Source organism: Chelonoidis abingdonii, chromosome 4 (assembly GCF_003597395.2).
Source record: "Chelonoidis abingdonii isolate Lonesome George chromosome 4, CheloAbing_2.0, whole genome shotgun sequence".
NCBI classification, from domain to species: Eukaryota; Metazoa; Chordata; order Testudines; family Testudinidae; genus Chelonoidis; species Chelonoidis abingdonii.
In genome coordinates this window covers 8800132-8813303 of record NC_133772.1, presented here as the reverse complement: position 1 = coordinate 8813303, position 13172 = coordinate 8800132, and positions in this window count along the sequence as shown.

Below are 13172 nucleotides of genomic sequence, written 5' to 3'. Positions count from 1 at the left end.
CCTTCCCCAGGGCCTTCTGCATGGCTTTGTGCCCAGTCCCATTTGGCAGGTGTCTCGTGCTTTCTCTCTGCCCCCTGTGGTCACTGGGTACCTGCCCAGCAGGGGACAGCAGCCAGAGACCCTTGAGGCTGAAGGGATGCTGCCGAGTGGATCATAACCAGCCTCCACCCAGCTCTCCTGGTGATCCACCCACTGAGCCAGGACACGCTAGCAAACCGCCAGTGCCTTGAGCCCCTCTAGCGACCAGTTGGAGCCCAGCTCTGTACATGCACGAGGCAGGTTTCTCACTGTGAGGAGCCAGCAAGGCCTCACGGCCCTTCCCCACCCCCATACATGTCAGGCCCAGGGCCCTGTCAGAGGCCTTTGCAATGGCAGAATCTGTGCTGGGACAGCTGAGTTTGGGGTTGGCCACCTCAGCCCCATCTGCAGCTGAATGACACAGCAAAAATGGGCCAAGAAAAGTCACCTTTATGGTGATTGGCACTTAGGGGAAGCCAGGCCCCCCACACGCTGACCAGCGCCCCTTCAGTGCGTTCCTCAGCCACCACCAGACCCTGGCTCAAAGTCGCTCACAACACATTTCAAAACCAACAATCCTGCTCTCAAGCTGCTGCCCCTGGCAGCCAAGGGCTGGTGAGGCTCCTGTCCCCAGATCAGAGAGCAGCCACTGCCTGAGCAGAGACACACAAGGGCCACCTTGGGGCAGAGGAAACAGATGCTGTCCCAGATGCTAGCGAGTACCTCCCATTCTGCCCTGGCCCCCCTGCACTGTGTTAAGCTCCTGAGTCTTAGCAGGCTGCAGCACTAGTTCCTCCCTTGGCCTGGGCACTGGCTCGCAGTCTGGTGCCCTTTCTGGAAACAGGGCTCCTCAGCAACCTGCCCTAGGTCTCTAGACCAGCGCTGACCCCGGGAGATACCTTCCTCTCCCAGAACTTCACCCAAAGGAGCTAAGTTTCCAGTTCCAGTTTAACACTAGCAGGGGCGCACAGTCAGTACATGCCTACCACCATTATACTAAATCATGTAAAGCACAGAGGAGTACAGATCCTATAAAACAAGAACCCTACACACGTGTCCATGCCTTGCTTTCCTTACCACTCCAGGGCATTCCCTGCACTTTCCACATTCCTTGGGACCATCTAGGCTGGAACCCTCTGCCCTAGGAGGCTGAAACATTCTGGGTTGCTTTTCCCACCTAGACTGGAGAGAAAGACCCCTGAGCAGACCAGCCTCTGCCCCTTTAAAACCTCCAGTCCTCTGTGGCAGGTGAAGGACCCCTAGCCAGCTTCCCCACATGAGCACCCACCGCTGTCATGTGACTTTGTTGCCCAGGGGCTACACCAGTCCCCTACAAAACCAGTTCCTCTGGGCAGGGACCAGTCTTTCGTCCAAAGTGACTAGTGTCCAACCACTGGGTACTTAGAGTCAAATACCGTCTCCTGCCTTTGGAATTTTCAGCCCAATGGAGGCAAACAGACTGTGGATAAGGCAAAAGGCAATTCAAAATGGAGTTTGCAGCCTGATCCAGACACACAGGGTTCATAATCTCACATAGAATTCATCAACTGTACAGACATTTCCACTTCATCACAGACACCACACTAGGCCCTGTTGCCAGTACAGCCCGAGGGCCAAAATTCAGGGTCAGAGACGAATTCTGGGAGCCAAGCCCAGACAGTCTCAGGGGGACATTGAAATGCCTCCTAACGACAGCCGCAGAACTTCCTGGTGCAGGGCTGCAGTGCTTACCTACTGAGATAAACCATTTCCATCCAGCACTGCCCCTGGTTCCAGAGATGCACTGACTGACATTTGTTGCCAGCTTCTAAATGAACAGTAACCGCTCAGGAAAAGTCATGAGCATCGCTGTGGACAGTTCAGAGACATCCTGCCCTACTGTGTGAGCAACAACTGCAGTCAGAAAAGTAACCAAAATGTGAGGCTAAGTACAAAATGGGGAGGGGAAAGATCCTGAAAACCCTGCCGGGCCAATCAATAGCTTCCTCCTCACCCAGGGCACTGTGTACAGCTCTGGTCACCCCGTCTCACACAGGCACGGTAAACATAGGAGATGGTTTGGAGATGGGAAAAAAATGATTAGCCACCTGGAAAAAGTTCTGCAGGAGAAGGGGATTCAAATGTTTTGAACTGTTTAGAGAGAAGAGAAAGGCGGTCAGGACAGTGTCAAGTGAGATGAGTGATAGAAGGTAAGTCAGGTGGCTCCTGTTTACTAATACAGAGGCAAGCCCAAAGGAATTAAATGGCAGCTGATTTAAAACTGAGAAAAGGAGACACTTTACACATTTGTACACTGTGAAATAATTACCTCTCCAAACTGATCAAGGCAAACAGCTTGTAGAATCAAAACAAACAAAGATATTCAACAACAACATGGACAACAAAGGCTATTAAAATCCATCACATGGGACTTGCAGGTTTCTTCAGCTCAGATGAGCACTAAAATCCAAGTATTTTTACACAGCATCATCTTCACTGACAACAGATCACAGACACTTCCTTAATGATGAAGCAGCTCTGCATCTGGAAAGCAGCTCTGCATCTGGAAAGCTATTTCCTCAGGCTATTTCTAGCACTTCTGTGCTTTGAGCAAATTTACTTTACAATGCAACATGTTCCTGGAAGTGAAAAGCACTCTGCAAGTTTTTATGAGTGGTTTGCGATGTACATCTCTCTCAGGAGCTATCAGTTCCCATTGTCAAGAGACACCAGCCTTTCTTTCCCAATCTGACAGCGGCCCTAGCGCATCAGACTAGAATTGCAAAAAGGAACGTTTAAAGTCCCTTATTTCAAAAGGTAAATGTTTTTGCAGCTTTGAGGGAATGGAATAAATGGATCTGTTGTAACAATCCAATAACATGGCCTGATACCTTTTAAAACGGGCAATCCCAACATTCAATTCCTAGTCAATAGCCACTGAGACCTTCCAAATACTAACAAAACAGAACTGCTGCTGAATGTAACTGCACAGGTTACCAAAATAAGGCACCGTGTGCTCCCGCTCGTCACAGTCCATTGGTTTTATTGGTCTGATCTGAGCTGTAACAATTTTCTACATTTGTTTCATAGAGCCTCTAATCTCAATCTGTTTTACAGTCCTCTGGCCAGGTGAACAAGTGTCAACATACCCAATACTTAACTGCAGCTATTTAAGCAACATATAGCCATAAGACAGACACACATTTAGGACAGGAAATGAAGAACCCCACATCTTAGTTATTGAGACTTTGATTACCTATGTAAGTTGCTCCATGAAGATATAGGATCCAAGTTCCTTCATTTCTGTCAGCAAGTGCCCAGGAAAGATGCTCTGTGCTTCAGGACAGGCACCAACCTTTAACTGCGGTGTGAACTTGGAGACAATACCCCTATGGCCAGGTTGTCCCATAATCCCCCCAGGGAGTTTCATGCACCTTTCTGCGATGCAGCCAAAACTGGCCAATCTGAGATGGATATTGGGCTAGATGGACCCCTGGGCTAATCAGCTTGGCAATTCCTACATTGTTGTGATTATGTGGAAGTCAAACAGTGCCATAAACCAGAACAGGAATCACGCTCCAGCCTTTTGGTTCAGCTCAGTTATAATCCTGATAGAAGCTGTCTAGTAGACAAGAGCTCCCAGCACTGGTTTGTCTTAATGTTTTCTCTGAGCCTGAATGATGCTTTTCTCCCCTTTGCCTGGCTTTAAGGAATCAGTAATGTTAAAGTGCTTGTGGAGTGAGCTCCAATGAAAAGAGGAATCTCTGCCTTTGCTATTATTTATTATTCACAGCTGTGAGAACTGGGTTGTTAATTGAGCAGAAGAGGGCCAATTATCCACCTTTCTCTTGCTTTTGTACCCTGGCTGACATCCCTGGGAGAAACAGAGCGCAATGCAGACGGGTGTGAAGCGCAGGCACTCAGGGCCAGGGTCTGGAGCTAAGTTCCCTTGATCATTGGAAAACATAAAAGATTCTTTAGCACAGAACTGTGTAGCAGTGCTCTAGCAGAGCACATTCCGGCCTGGGGGAGCTGAAGTCTCTTCTCCTTTGGGGCCAACCAAGGCAGCTCTCTTTCCTCTCCCAGCCATTGTCTGTCTCATCTACATAAAGAGGTGGATTAAGATTTACTGAGGCCCTAGTACAAATAATATTTGGGGTCCCCCCCACCATGGGTACTGGGAGAGGCAGGGAGGCCATGCGCCCCCCTTTTAAAAGTGTGAGGGCCATGCCCACCCACTTTTTAACATGAGCGTAGTAGCTTCGGGCAGCTGCAGAGCGGCGGTGGCAGGGGCTGTGCTTCGTGATGGGGGTGATTAGCTCCATTGCCAGCCCGTGAAGCGCAACCCCTGCCAGAGGCACTAGCCTCTTCCCAGTGAGGGGCTGAGGTGGGCCTTAGCCCCCTTCACCACAGGGCCCTGCCCCCTGCTCCTCCTCTTCCCTCCCCCCCCCCCCCCCAGGCTGGAAGCGAGAGCCAGGCTGAAAGAGGAGCCCCCCGGGGAGCCCAAGACCATCCACCTGCCCTGGCCAGTACCCCCGGGGAGTGGGAACACAGGCTGGGGGCTGCTGTTGGGCACCCCGCCCAATACCCAGAGCAGGTGGATGGTCCAGGGAGCAGGGGTCAGCAGTCCGGGCTCTCTGGGTGGCTCTTTCCACAGTCTGGCTTCCAGCTTGGCCAAGGGGGAGGGTCTGGGGAGGAAAAAGAGGACCAAGGGGTAGGGTCATAGCTCCGGCACTCGTGGCACCCCCCCTACTTCTTCCCAGGTTCTGGCGCTCTTGCGGGGGCCCCCAAATTGGCTGAGACAGCACTTTAATGTGGCACGTGTAGTCGTGGCACAGCGCTGGGAGAGAGCTCTAAAAAAACCACCTCCACTAGAGGCGTGGCTCCCAGTGCTGGTGCACTGTCTACACTGGCACTTCACAGCGCTGAAATTTTTTTCACACCCCTGAGCAAGAACGTTGCAGCGCTGTAAAGTGCCGGTGTAGACAAGCCCTTACACTGAGCACATTCACTAAATTCTCACCTGCAGTAGAAGTGATACCGAGACCCTGAGACTCAGTCACCCAGCACAGAAATGCTCACAAGGCAGCATTGCTTCGTTTCACAGCACATTATGATCAAAACACTGCACTGAGAATTTTTCTGTCCCTGGAGGCTTGCATACAAATAACTACCACCAGCCTCAAGGCAAGGAACCAGGACCACTTCTTAAAACAATCCTTAACCAGCCTGACCATTGCTGCAGCACTCACAGTAGACGGATCCCCAGGCGTATCCTGCTGAAACAGGGAGCGTCTCCCCCAGGGTGGCAGCAGTTCTTCCTGGTGCCTCCCAATGTGTAATTATTTATTAGGTGTCTTACAACAGTGCCTGGGAGCCTAGGCTAAGTCCAGACCGCTGGTGCTAGGTGCTGTACAAACTGATTAAGAAGTGGGCCCTGTGCTCAGGGCCACAGAGCCTAATGCCCCCGCAGCACTACATACAACGGAGTATTGCAGGTCACAGGGAGCTTCGTTTCTGCATCTTATATTTTAATATGTGTTGGGAAGGGTTGGAACCTTTCCATTTCTTGCATCAGCAGCTCAGGAATGAGATTTGGGCAGGGACAACAGCAGGTGTTAGACGCTTACCCTCTACTACTGCAGCTGCTTGGCCAGCTCTTTGCTCTTTCCTCACAGAGGTTCCAAAAAACGCTGGGCCTGCAGCTCACTGAATAGGAGTCGTTCTTAGTTCCGTGGGATACAGACCTCGGCTCCCAGATGGTATTCTGAGTTTATTTCCTCATTAATCTCATCCCACTCTCCCCCTATACATTGGAGTGGGCATTCCCTTCCCCAGTGGGGGTGCACGATGTGGCTGTGGTTTGCTAGAGGCTGGGGCAAGGCAGTATGATCTCAAGATGGTGCCTCCCCCATCCTAGGGAAGGCAAGCGCTGCTGAGGGAGGGACAGGGCACATGTGTGGGCTGCTGGACTTTGAAGACAAAGTGGTCTCAGCCACCGCACTGGGAGACTCCTGACACTCCCACAGTTTTAGAGGAAAACTTGCTGTGGCTACATATTTATCGCACCTGGAATAAACATCACTCTGCATATGACACATGTGCATCCCAACAGTGAAGCTGGCAGACCTGGGCACCGCTGGGGCACTCAGCCTTCACTCATAGGCTCAGCGCCATGGGCATCTTCTAGGTCGGGGAAAGGAGCAGCTTTCTCAGAACATATGTGTAGGGGAGATCAGCACCCTGAGCAATGAGCCGGAAACCTGCAGGGGGTGTTATGAGAATGTCTTACATGCCCAGCCCTGATGGTTGCCAGCCTGGCGTTTGCAGACCTGTGCTAATTTCTTTGGGCCCTCAATCAGAGCCGTTCTGGGCTGCATGCTGGGATTTGAATGCCAGGGGCTCCCTCTGTTGGTGCTAAATGGTAGCTGCTGTTCTCTTGTATTCTAATCCCCATACACAGAAGCTATTGCTCTGTCATGGTCATTTGTGAGTTTGGCTTAAAAACACCCAAGGAGCGGCTCATTGTGTTTTTCAGAAGAGGAGTAGCTTTGCACATGCTTTTCCCAGGAACTCAAGGGCTCCTGTGAAGGAGAGGGAACCTAAACAGGAATCTGCTACTTCCTCAAGTACCTGGGAGATAGGATTTCTCCATTCAAACCCCTTCTGAAGGGGCAGAAGCATGATTCAAACCAGGAAATCTAAGGATTGCCTACTTCCTAAGCAAGCAGCTAACCACTGGAATATAGAGTGATTGAGAGTTGTGGGCTGCCCCAATTCATACTTAAGTAAACAGGAACCAGTCCAACAAAGGCAAGCCTAGGGGGACTCTCTTCAAATGAGCCACCTTCACCAGCAGAGCACACACTTGAACCAAGTAAGCCAACATCCCAGGCAAGGGCTGTAACCACTGCACTATAGAGAGGTTCCTAGGCTTAAGCCTTGCTTTGACCCAATTAATAGTTAATGAAAGTAGACCAGTGTCAACAGAAAAACCAAGGGAACTCCCTGTTCAAATCCCTAGCTTACAGCCAGGGGAGCTGAACCAGCATAGTTCAGAAACCCAGTGAGCACTGTAACCTAGATGGCATCCCACAATGGAATCTTGCTTTAGCCCAATTAATAGTTAATTGAAGTGGAACTGCTTCAACAGAAAATCTGAGCTCCCTGTTCAAATCCTTTTACTTCAGCTGGCAAATAATGGAATTAAACCAGGGAACTTCATAGCCCAGCAGAGCACCCTCACGACTCCATCACAGAATGGCTTTCCCTACTAGAAGCTTCCTTTGGGCCAATTAACACTTAACTAAAGTGGAACCGCTTCAACCAGAAAGCCACCATTTTTCAAATCCCTTTTTTTGAACTTTTGGAGCAAACTTTGATGCCAGGTGAGCTTGGGCGCCAGTTGAGCAGGAGTTTGGCAGCACCTAACTCCCTGTGTGGATCCGGCTTTGTGTGACAATGGAGTGGCACGAGTGTGCCCATTCTTGGCTTCCCTATAAGTCTGCGTGAGTGCCTGTGGCATGTACTGTGCACACACAGTCTCATTTCACTCCCCAGCTCAGCACTGGATGCCTGCTGCCTGTACCTCCACCTGCCATTCTGCTCAGTCTGCTTGAGTTGCCTGGCTAGTTTGCCCCATTGTAAAATCAACATGTAAAAGGAAGGCTTGATTCACCACAACACACTCAAATGTGTACCTCAGGCGTTGATTTGATAGCAGCCTTCAACTACCTGAAGGGAAGTTCCAAAGGGGATGGAGCTCGGCTCTTCTCAGTGGTGGCAGATGACAGAACAAGGAGCAATGGTCTCAAGTTGCAGTGGGGGAGTCTAGGTTGGATTAGGAAAAACTATTTCACTAGGAGGGTGGGGAAGCACTGGAATAGGTTACCTAGGGAGGTGGTGGAATCTCCATCCTCAGAGGTTTTTAAGGCCCAGTTTGACAAAGCCCTGGCTGGGATGATTTAGTTGGTGTTGGTCCTGCTTTGAGCAGGGGGTTGGACTAGATGACCTCCTGAGGACTCTTTCCACCCTGATATTCTATGATTCTATTCGGGGGTCTTCCTGGCATACCAGTTCTCAAGCCAATCTGGCTTTGCATTGGCACTTCAGAGAGCTTTGAAAGTTTGCTTTAAAGAGAAATACTACTGGCAGCTTGTCTGTCTCTGTGCCTGTTGGTGTTCATTCCAAGGCGTGCTCCCAGCCCCACCACTTTATAAAACCAGCGTGAACCTCTAATACTGCTGGGATTATTGGGTTTTGGCGATGGATGTTGGTCATATCCAGGAAAGGCTAGTGATATGCACACAATGGGTGAACACTGCTCATTCCCCCACAACCCCAGCTTTGGGAAAAGAAAAGTGATTTCTTCCCATCCCACAAACCAGAAGGAAATCTCAGCTGTGGTGTATCAGTAACCTAACTGCGGGCTGTCACTTTTAAGCTTGCTCCCATTAGCTACAGTGTGAGCAGTTTTAAAGGCTAGAAGCAGAAACTCTCAGACATGTTGTTATGCTTATAAGAAGCACATGGGATCTTCTTCAGGGGAAAAGGCAATACGCTGCGTTTATTGAAGAAACAATAATTAGCATATGGATTCAGTCACACAATCCCACCAGTTGATGTTATAGTTACCAGTCCAGAGTCCAGATCAATCTAGCGGCCAGCTAGGTTGATCGTGGGTGGGTAGGAGCCGGGTTCAGTCCGTCACGACATGATGCTCCAGGGAAGTCTTGGCAGGAGGAACCCAAAGTTTCATGGAAAAGCACCCTGTTTTATAATGATTTTCTTTCACTGAGATCAATGAGTTTTGCATGGTCATGCTGTAATCAATTGCTGTTTGAGGAGTGCTTGTTTTTTTAGATTGTTTTTCCTCATCCTTTGTCTAACTCTCAGGGAGTTACCCCATGCTAGTTTTGATCACAGCTATCTTGTCCCTATTGATGGGTGCCTGCCACATCTTTTAGAGTTGTCAATCTGCCCTCCTCTGACATCTCAGTAGGGGCGTGTTGCAATCTCCTGGGACCTTTATGTATGTCCTCGATTCCTCCCTAGAACATCTGGTCCAGTGATGGGCTTCACACTTATCTTCTAACACACATATCCCTCATTCACACACAAAACATTTGAACAGGAACATCAAATTGCAGTGCAAGAGAAAACAATCATTGCATTCTTTTCCTTATTTCAAAATGCTAAACCTACAACAAAGTGGTGACCCTAAAAGTCTATCACTGCCTTGAATCAGTTTCAGACACAAGATTCCGGCTGATGCATCTTTACCAATGGCACACTAGGCGATTCCTTTCCCCTTTTAGAAAGGGTGGCTGGAAGGATATGATCAAATCATGCATCAATACATTGAATGCATGCTACATTATTATTCTTTAGCCTTCATTCTAAATGATACAAAATACAAACATAAAATCCTACTACTACATGGTCACACACCAAAAATGATCTGATTTTCTAGGAGGTAGCCCCGTCTCTGCCTGATGACAACTTTATAAATTAGTACCATTACTTTGAATTCATAGTATGGGCAGACCTGACCTAACCAGAGAGTTAACAAAGAACCAAGCTGTGGGTGGAATCAGGTAGTCCTTGCTCAGTATCAGTAACAAGATTTGAAGGTAGGTAAGTGCAGTCCAACCCAACTGCAGCTTTTTCAGAGTCAGCAGCCTGTCTCTCAATGGTATCTTTATTGTACAGCCACATCCAGCAGGGGTGGGGGGTGGAAAGGACATGGGGTCACATGCCCCCCACGATTTTTGCCAGTGTTTGCCAGCCCTGCTCAGTCACATGGTGTGGCTGGCCCCCCTCCCTCTGCAGCAGCTGCTGGAACCAGACAGGAGCAACAGCTGGGAGCTGCAGGGAGAGGCCACTGCTTTCTAGGAGGGGAGCCTGAGGTTAAGGAGGTGGTAGCCAAAGCTTTACATTGTGCACCCCCCCCCATCTCTGTTTAGGCTCCCCACCTGTACCCCAGCCCCAGATGTGAAAGCCAAGCAGGCCAAAGACTCAAGGTGTGAGGGAGCCCTGCAGTACCCAGGCCAAGCATGGCCCGAGTAATGCGAGAGCTTGGGGGCAGGGTTACTGAGTGTGTGTGAGGGGTCAGGGAGCTGGCACAGGAGGGCTACGTGACCCTGCGGGCAAGATCCTGGCATAGGGGAAGCCAGTGCAGCCAGGCTATTGCTATGGCACCCTTTCCAGTGAGGGACCGAAGTGCGGTGGGGGCCTCAGAGCAATCTGCGCCTCTCCCCAGGCCAGGATGGGAGCAGGTGTTTAGTCCCAGGCTGCAGACAGAGCAGCCCAGCGTGGCAGCACAGGGCCCTGTTTGTGTGCACTCCACTTGGGCTCAGTCTGGCTTGCCCACCATGGGCCTGCTTGCTATCAAAATCAACCCTGGGGAGAAAAGCATTGGTGCTTTGTGGTCCTAGGCTGCTAGCTAGGTTGCCACTGCCAATCAGCTGAGGGAGCAGCAACCAGCCCCATGCAGCCTCTCTGCAGGATGTGGCTGGCAGGTGCATCCCTCTTTGGTAACAGTGATTCTAGCATTTACACAAGCCATGTGGCACTTGGGCTTTGCTGAGCTTGTCCCTGCGGGAAGCAATTAGTGACGGGTCAGTGCCTGCAGACACTAGAACACCAATGGATTTGTGTGGCTGCATAATGTGCTGGGCTGCCAGGGCTGGCTCCATAGAAACTGCCCTGTGAGGAGGGACCTCAGTCAGGAAGGGCGGGGTCTCCTTGTCTCTGCCTGCTTTCTCCCTGCTTCCTCCTGCCCAGTTTGTGTCAGACTCCAGCCAAAAGCCTCTTGTGTTCCAGCCTGTGGCTGATTGCCCTTTGGAGAGGCCTGTCCTGCACCACAGGGGGCAGGTGTGATGGCTTCTCCCCTTGCCCTGGCAGGGCAGCTGTCTGGAAGATGATGGCTGGGTGCAGGCAGCCGGTCAGCGCACAGATGGCCTTTTGGCCGCAAGCCACCCTGCTATCTGCGCTGGACTCTCCCCTGGGCTGGGAGATGCTGTACACAGGATGGCAGGTCTGCACGGGGACTGCATTGTGCCCACAAGATGCTGCTGGCAGTCACCATGGACCCCCAAGATGGCCACTCAGGCTGCGCTGTGTGGGTCCTGCCCCGAACTGTGGGGTCACCAACCCCAGCTATTTCCTGGGCCTAGGCAGAGGCACTCGTGCAGCAGCACGATGGTTCGGGCTGAGGAACGTTCCTGCATTCCTCTACCTGCTGACCTGTGTGCACAACAACACAGCGACATGCCCTGAGCCGGAAACCAGTTCAGCTGAGGCCAAGCCCGACATGGGTATGTCCTTGTCCAGGGAATGCCAATGAGACAAGCACTAATGAGGAGCAAAATCACCCTCCTTAGGCCTGGGCTTTGGAAATTGCCGGTCTCAGTGAAGGGTGCTGGGATGTCCTCTTGGCAGATGCATCTGGCTGCCAGGGTGACATGGGGGTCTTCCTACACTAGCAGCCAGTCTGTGCTAGCCTCTGACCCCTTTCTACTAGCCAGGTGCTGCTGGTTTGAGGCTAGCACCTATCACAAGGGGACTGCAAGTTCTGCTGGGGAAATCCCCCCACCCGTTACAGCAGCAAGCCCTCACCCAGGCAGACAGCAGCCTCTCAAGCCTCCACCCAGCACTAGCTACCACTGTTTTCACCTGGAGAGCTGTGTCACAGGCTGCAGAGCTGCTGCACCAACCCCTGCACCTGCCAGGCTCCAGCTGAGTGCTGCCACCCTCACTCTCCCTGCCCCAAATAAAAGAGAGTGGATCCAAAATCATGGGTGGGGGAGGGGGGTAAATTGTTTTTTGATCAAGCTTGTGATTGTTGAAAGCCTCCCCTGCCCTCAGCCCAGTGCATGGGTTCATGCATGTCTGGGCAGCGGCAGCAGTGTTACCAACCCTCACACATTAGGAGTGAAGCAGTTTGGGGCCCAGCGAAGGAGCTCTTGGTGAAGGCATCCGTGAGATCAGCACAAGGAGATGGTGAGGGACAATCCTTTCCCCCACTCTTACAGTCTAGTGCCAATCCTGGGGAACGAGCGTGAGTTCGGTAGGGCTGGCCTTAGGGAAAAGGCACCCTTGGCAAACTTGCATTTAGGTGCCGCCCATGGGCTCTCCAGGCTCCCCCACTCCCCTCCCGCCAACCCCTGCACTGTGCCGCCTTTGTGCCTAATGCCTGCTCCCACTTCTGTGCCCCAATCCCTACACCCCCTTCACTCCCAACCTGTCCCCCCTGCACCCTAACCCCTACACTGTGCCATCTTCATCCCATCCCTGCACCTCCCTCCTGGCTCAATCCCTACCCCGCCCTTCATTCCTACACCCTGCACCTCCCTCCTGTCCCCCAACCCCTGCATTGTCCCCTTTATCCCAACCACTGACCCTCCTATATCCCCTCCACCCCAACACCTGCCCCCTTCTGGGCCCCCAGCCCCTGCATAAACTGACCTAGATGCAAAAAGCAGCTGGCACTGCTGCTCGTCCACATTGCGCAGCCCTAGGAGGCTGAGAGGGGAGAGCAAGGAGTGATGTCAGGCTCCCTGGACCCAGGTCACTTTCCCAGCTGGCTGTGTAAGGGGAGGGCAGAAGAGCAGCAGCTCCTGATGCCTCAGCACAGCGCAGGTGGGGAAAGTGACCTGGATACAGAAGCCCTGGTGTGTGTGTTGGGGGGACTGTGTGAAGAGGAGTGTGTGTATGTGTATGGCCAAGTGTATGAGCATGCTGTCACTTTAAGAATGCACTCAGTCAGGAGCTGAAGAAGTGTTCAGACACAAGCAGCACCTAGCAGCTCTGGACCCAGAGAGGCAGCAGCAGTAGGAGGTGGAACTGGGTCATCTCAGGCCAACCGCACATCAGCTAGATGGGGACCACTATTAACCCCTGCTGAGTTGGGCAAGCGGGGTGGGGTCAGGCTCCTGTCCCGCCCAGATGCTGGTTGTCCTCTGCTCACAGGCACCATCTCCTGGTGCTCAGTCTCACACACACTGGCCCATATAATGCCACGGCCAGCTTCTGTTGACAAGTACAAATAAGAAAAATGCAACAGAAAGACAAATATTAGAAAATGATCAACTTCACTGCTAAATACTATCACACTAGTTTTGTCACTGAGGTTCCTATACTGCCTTTAACTCAGCCCCTTCAGCTGCACACCA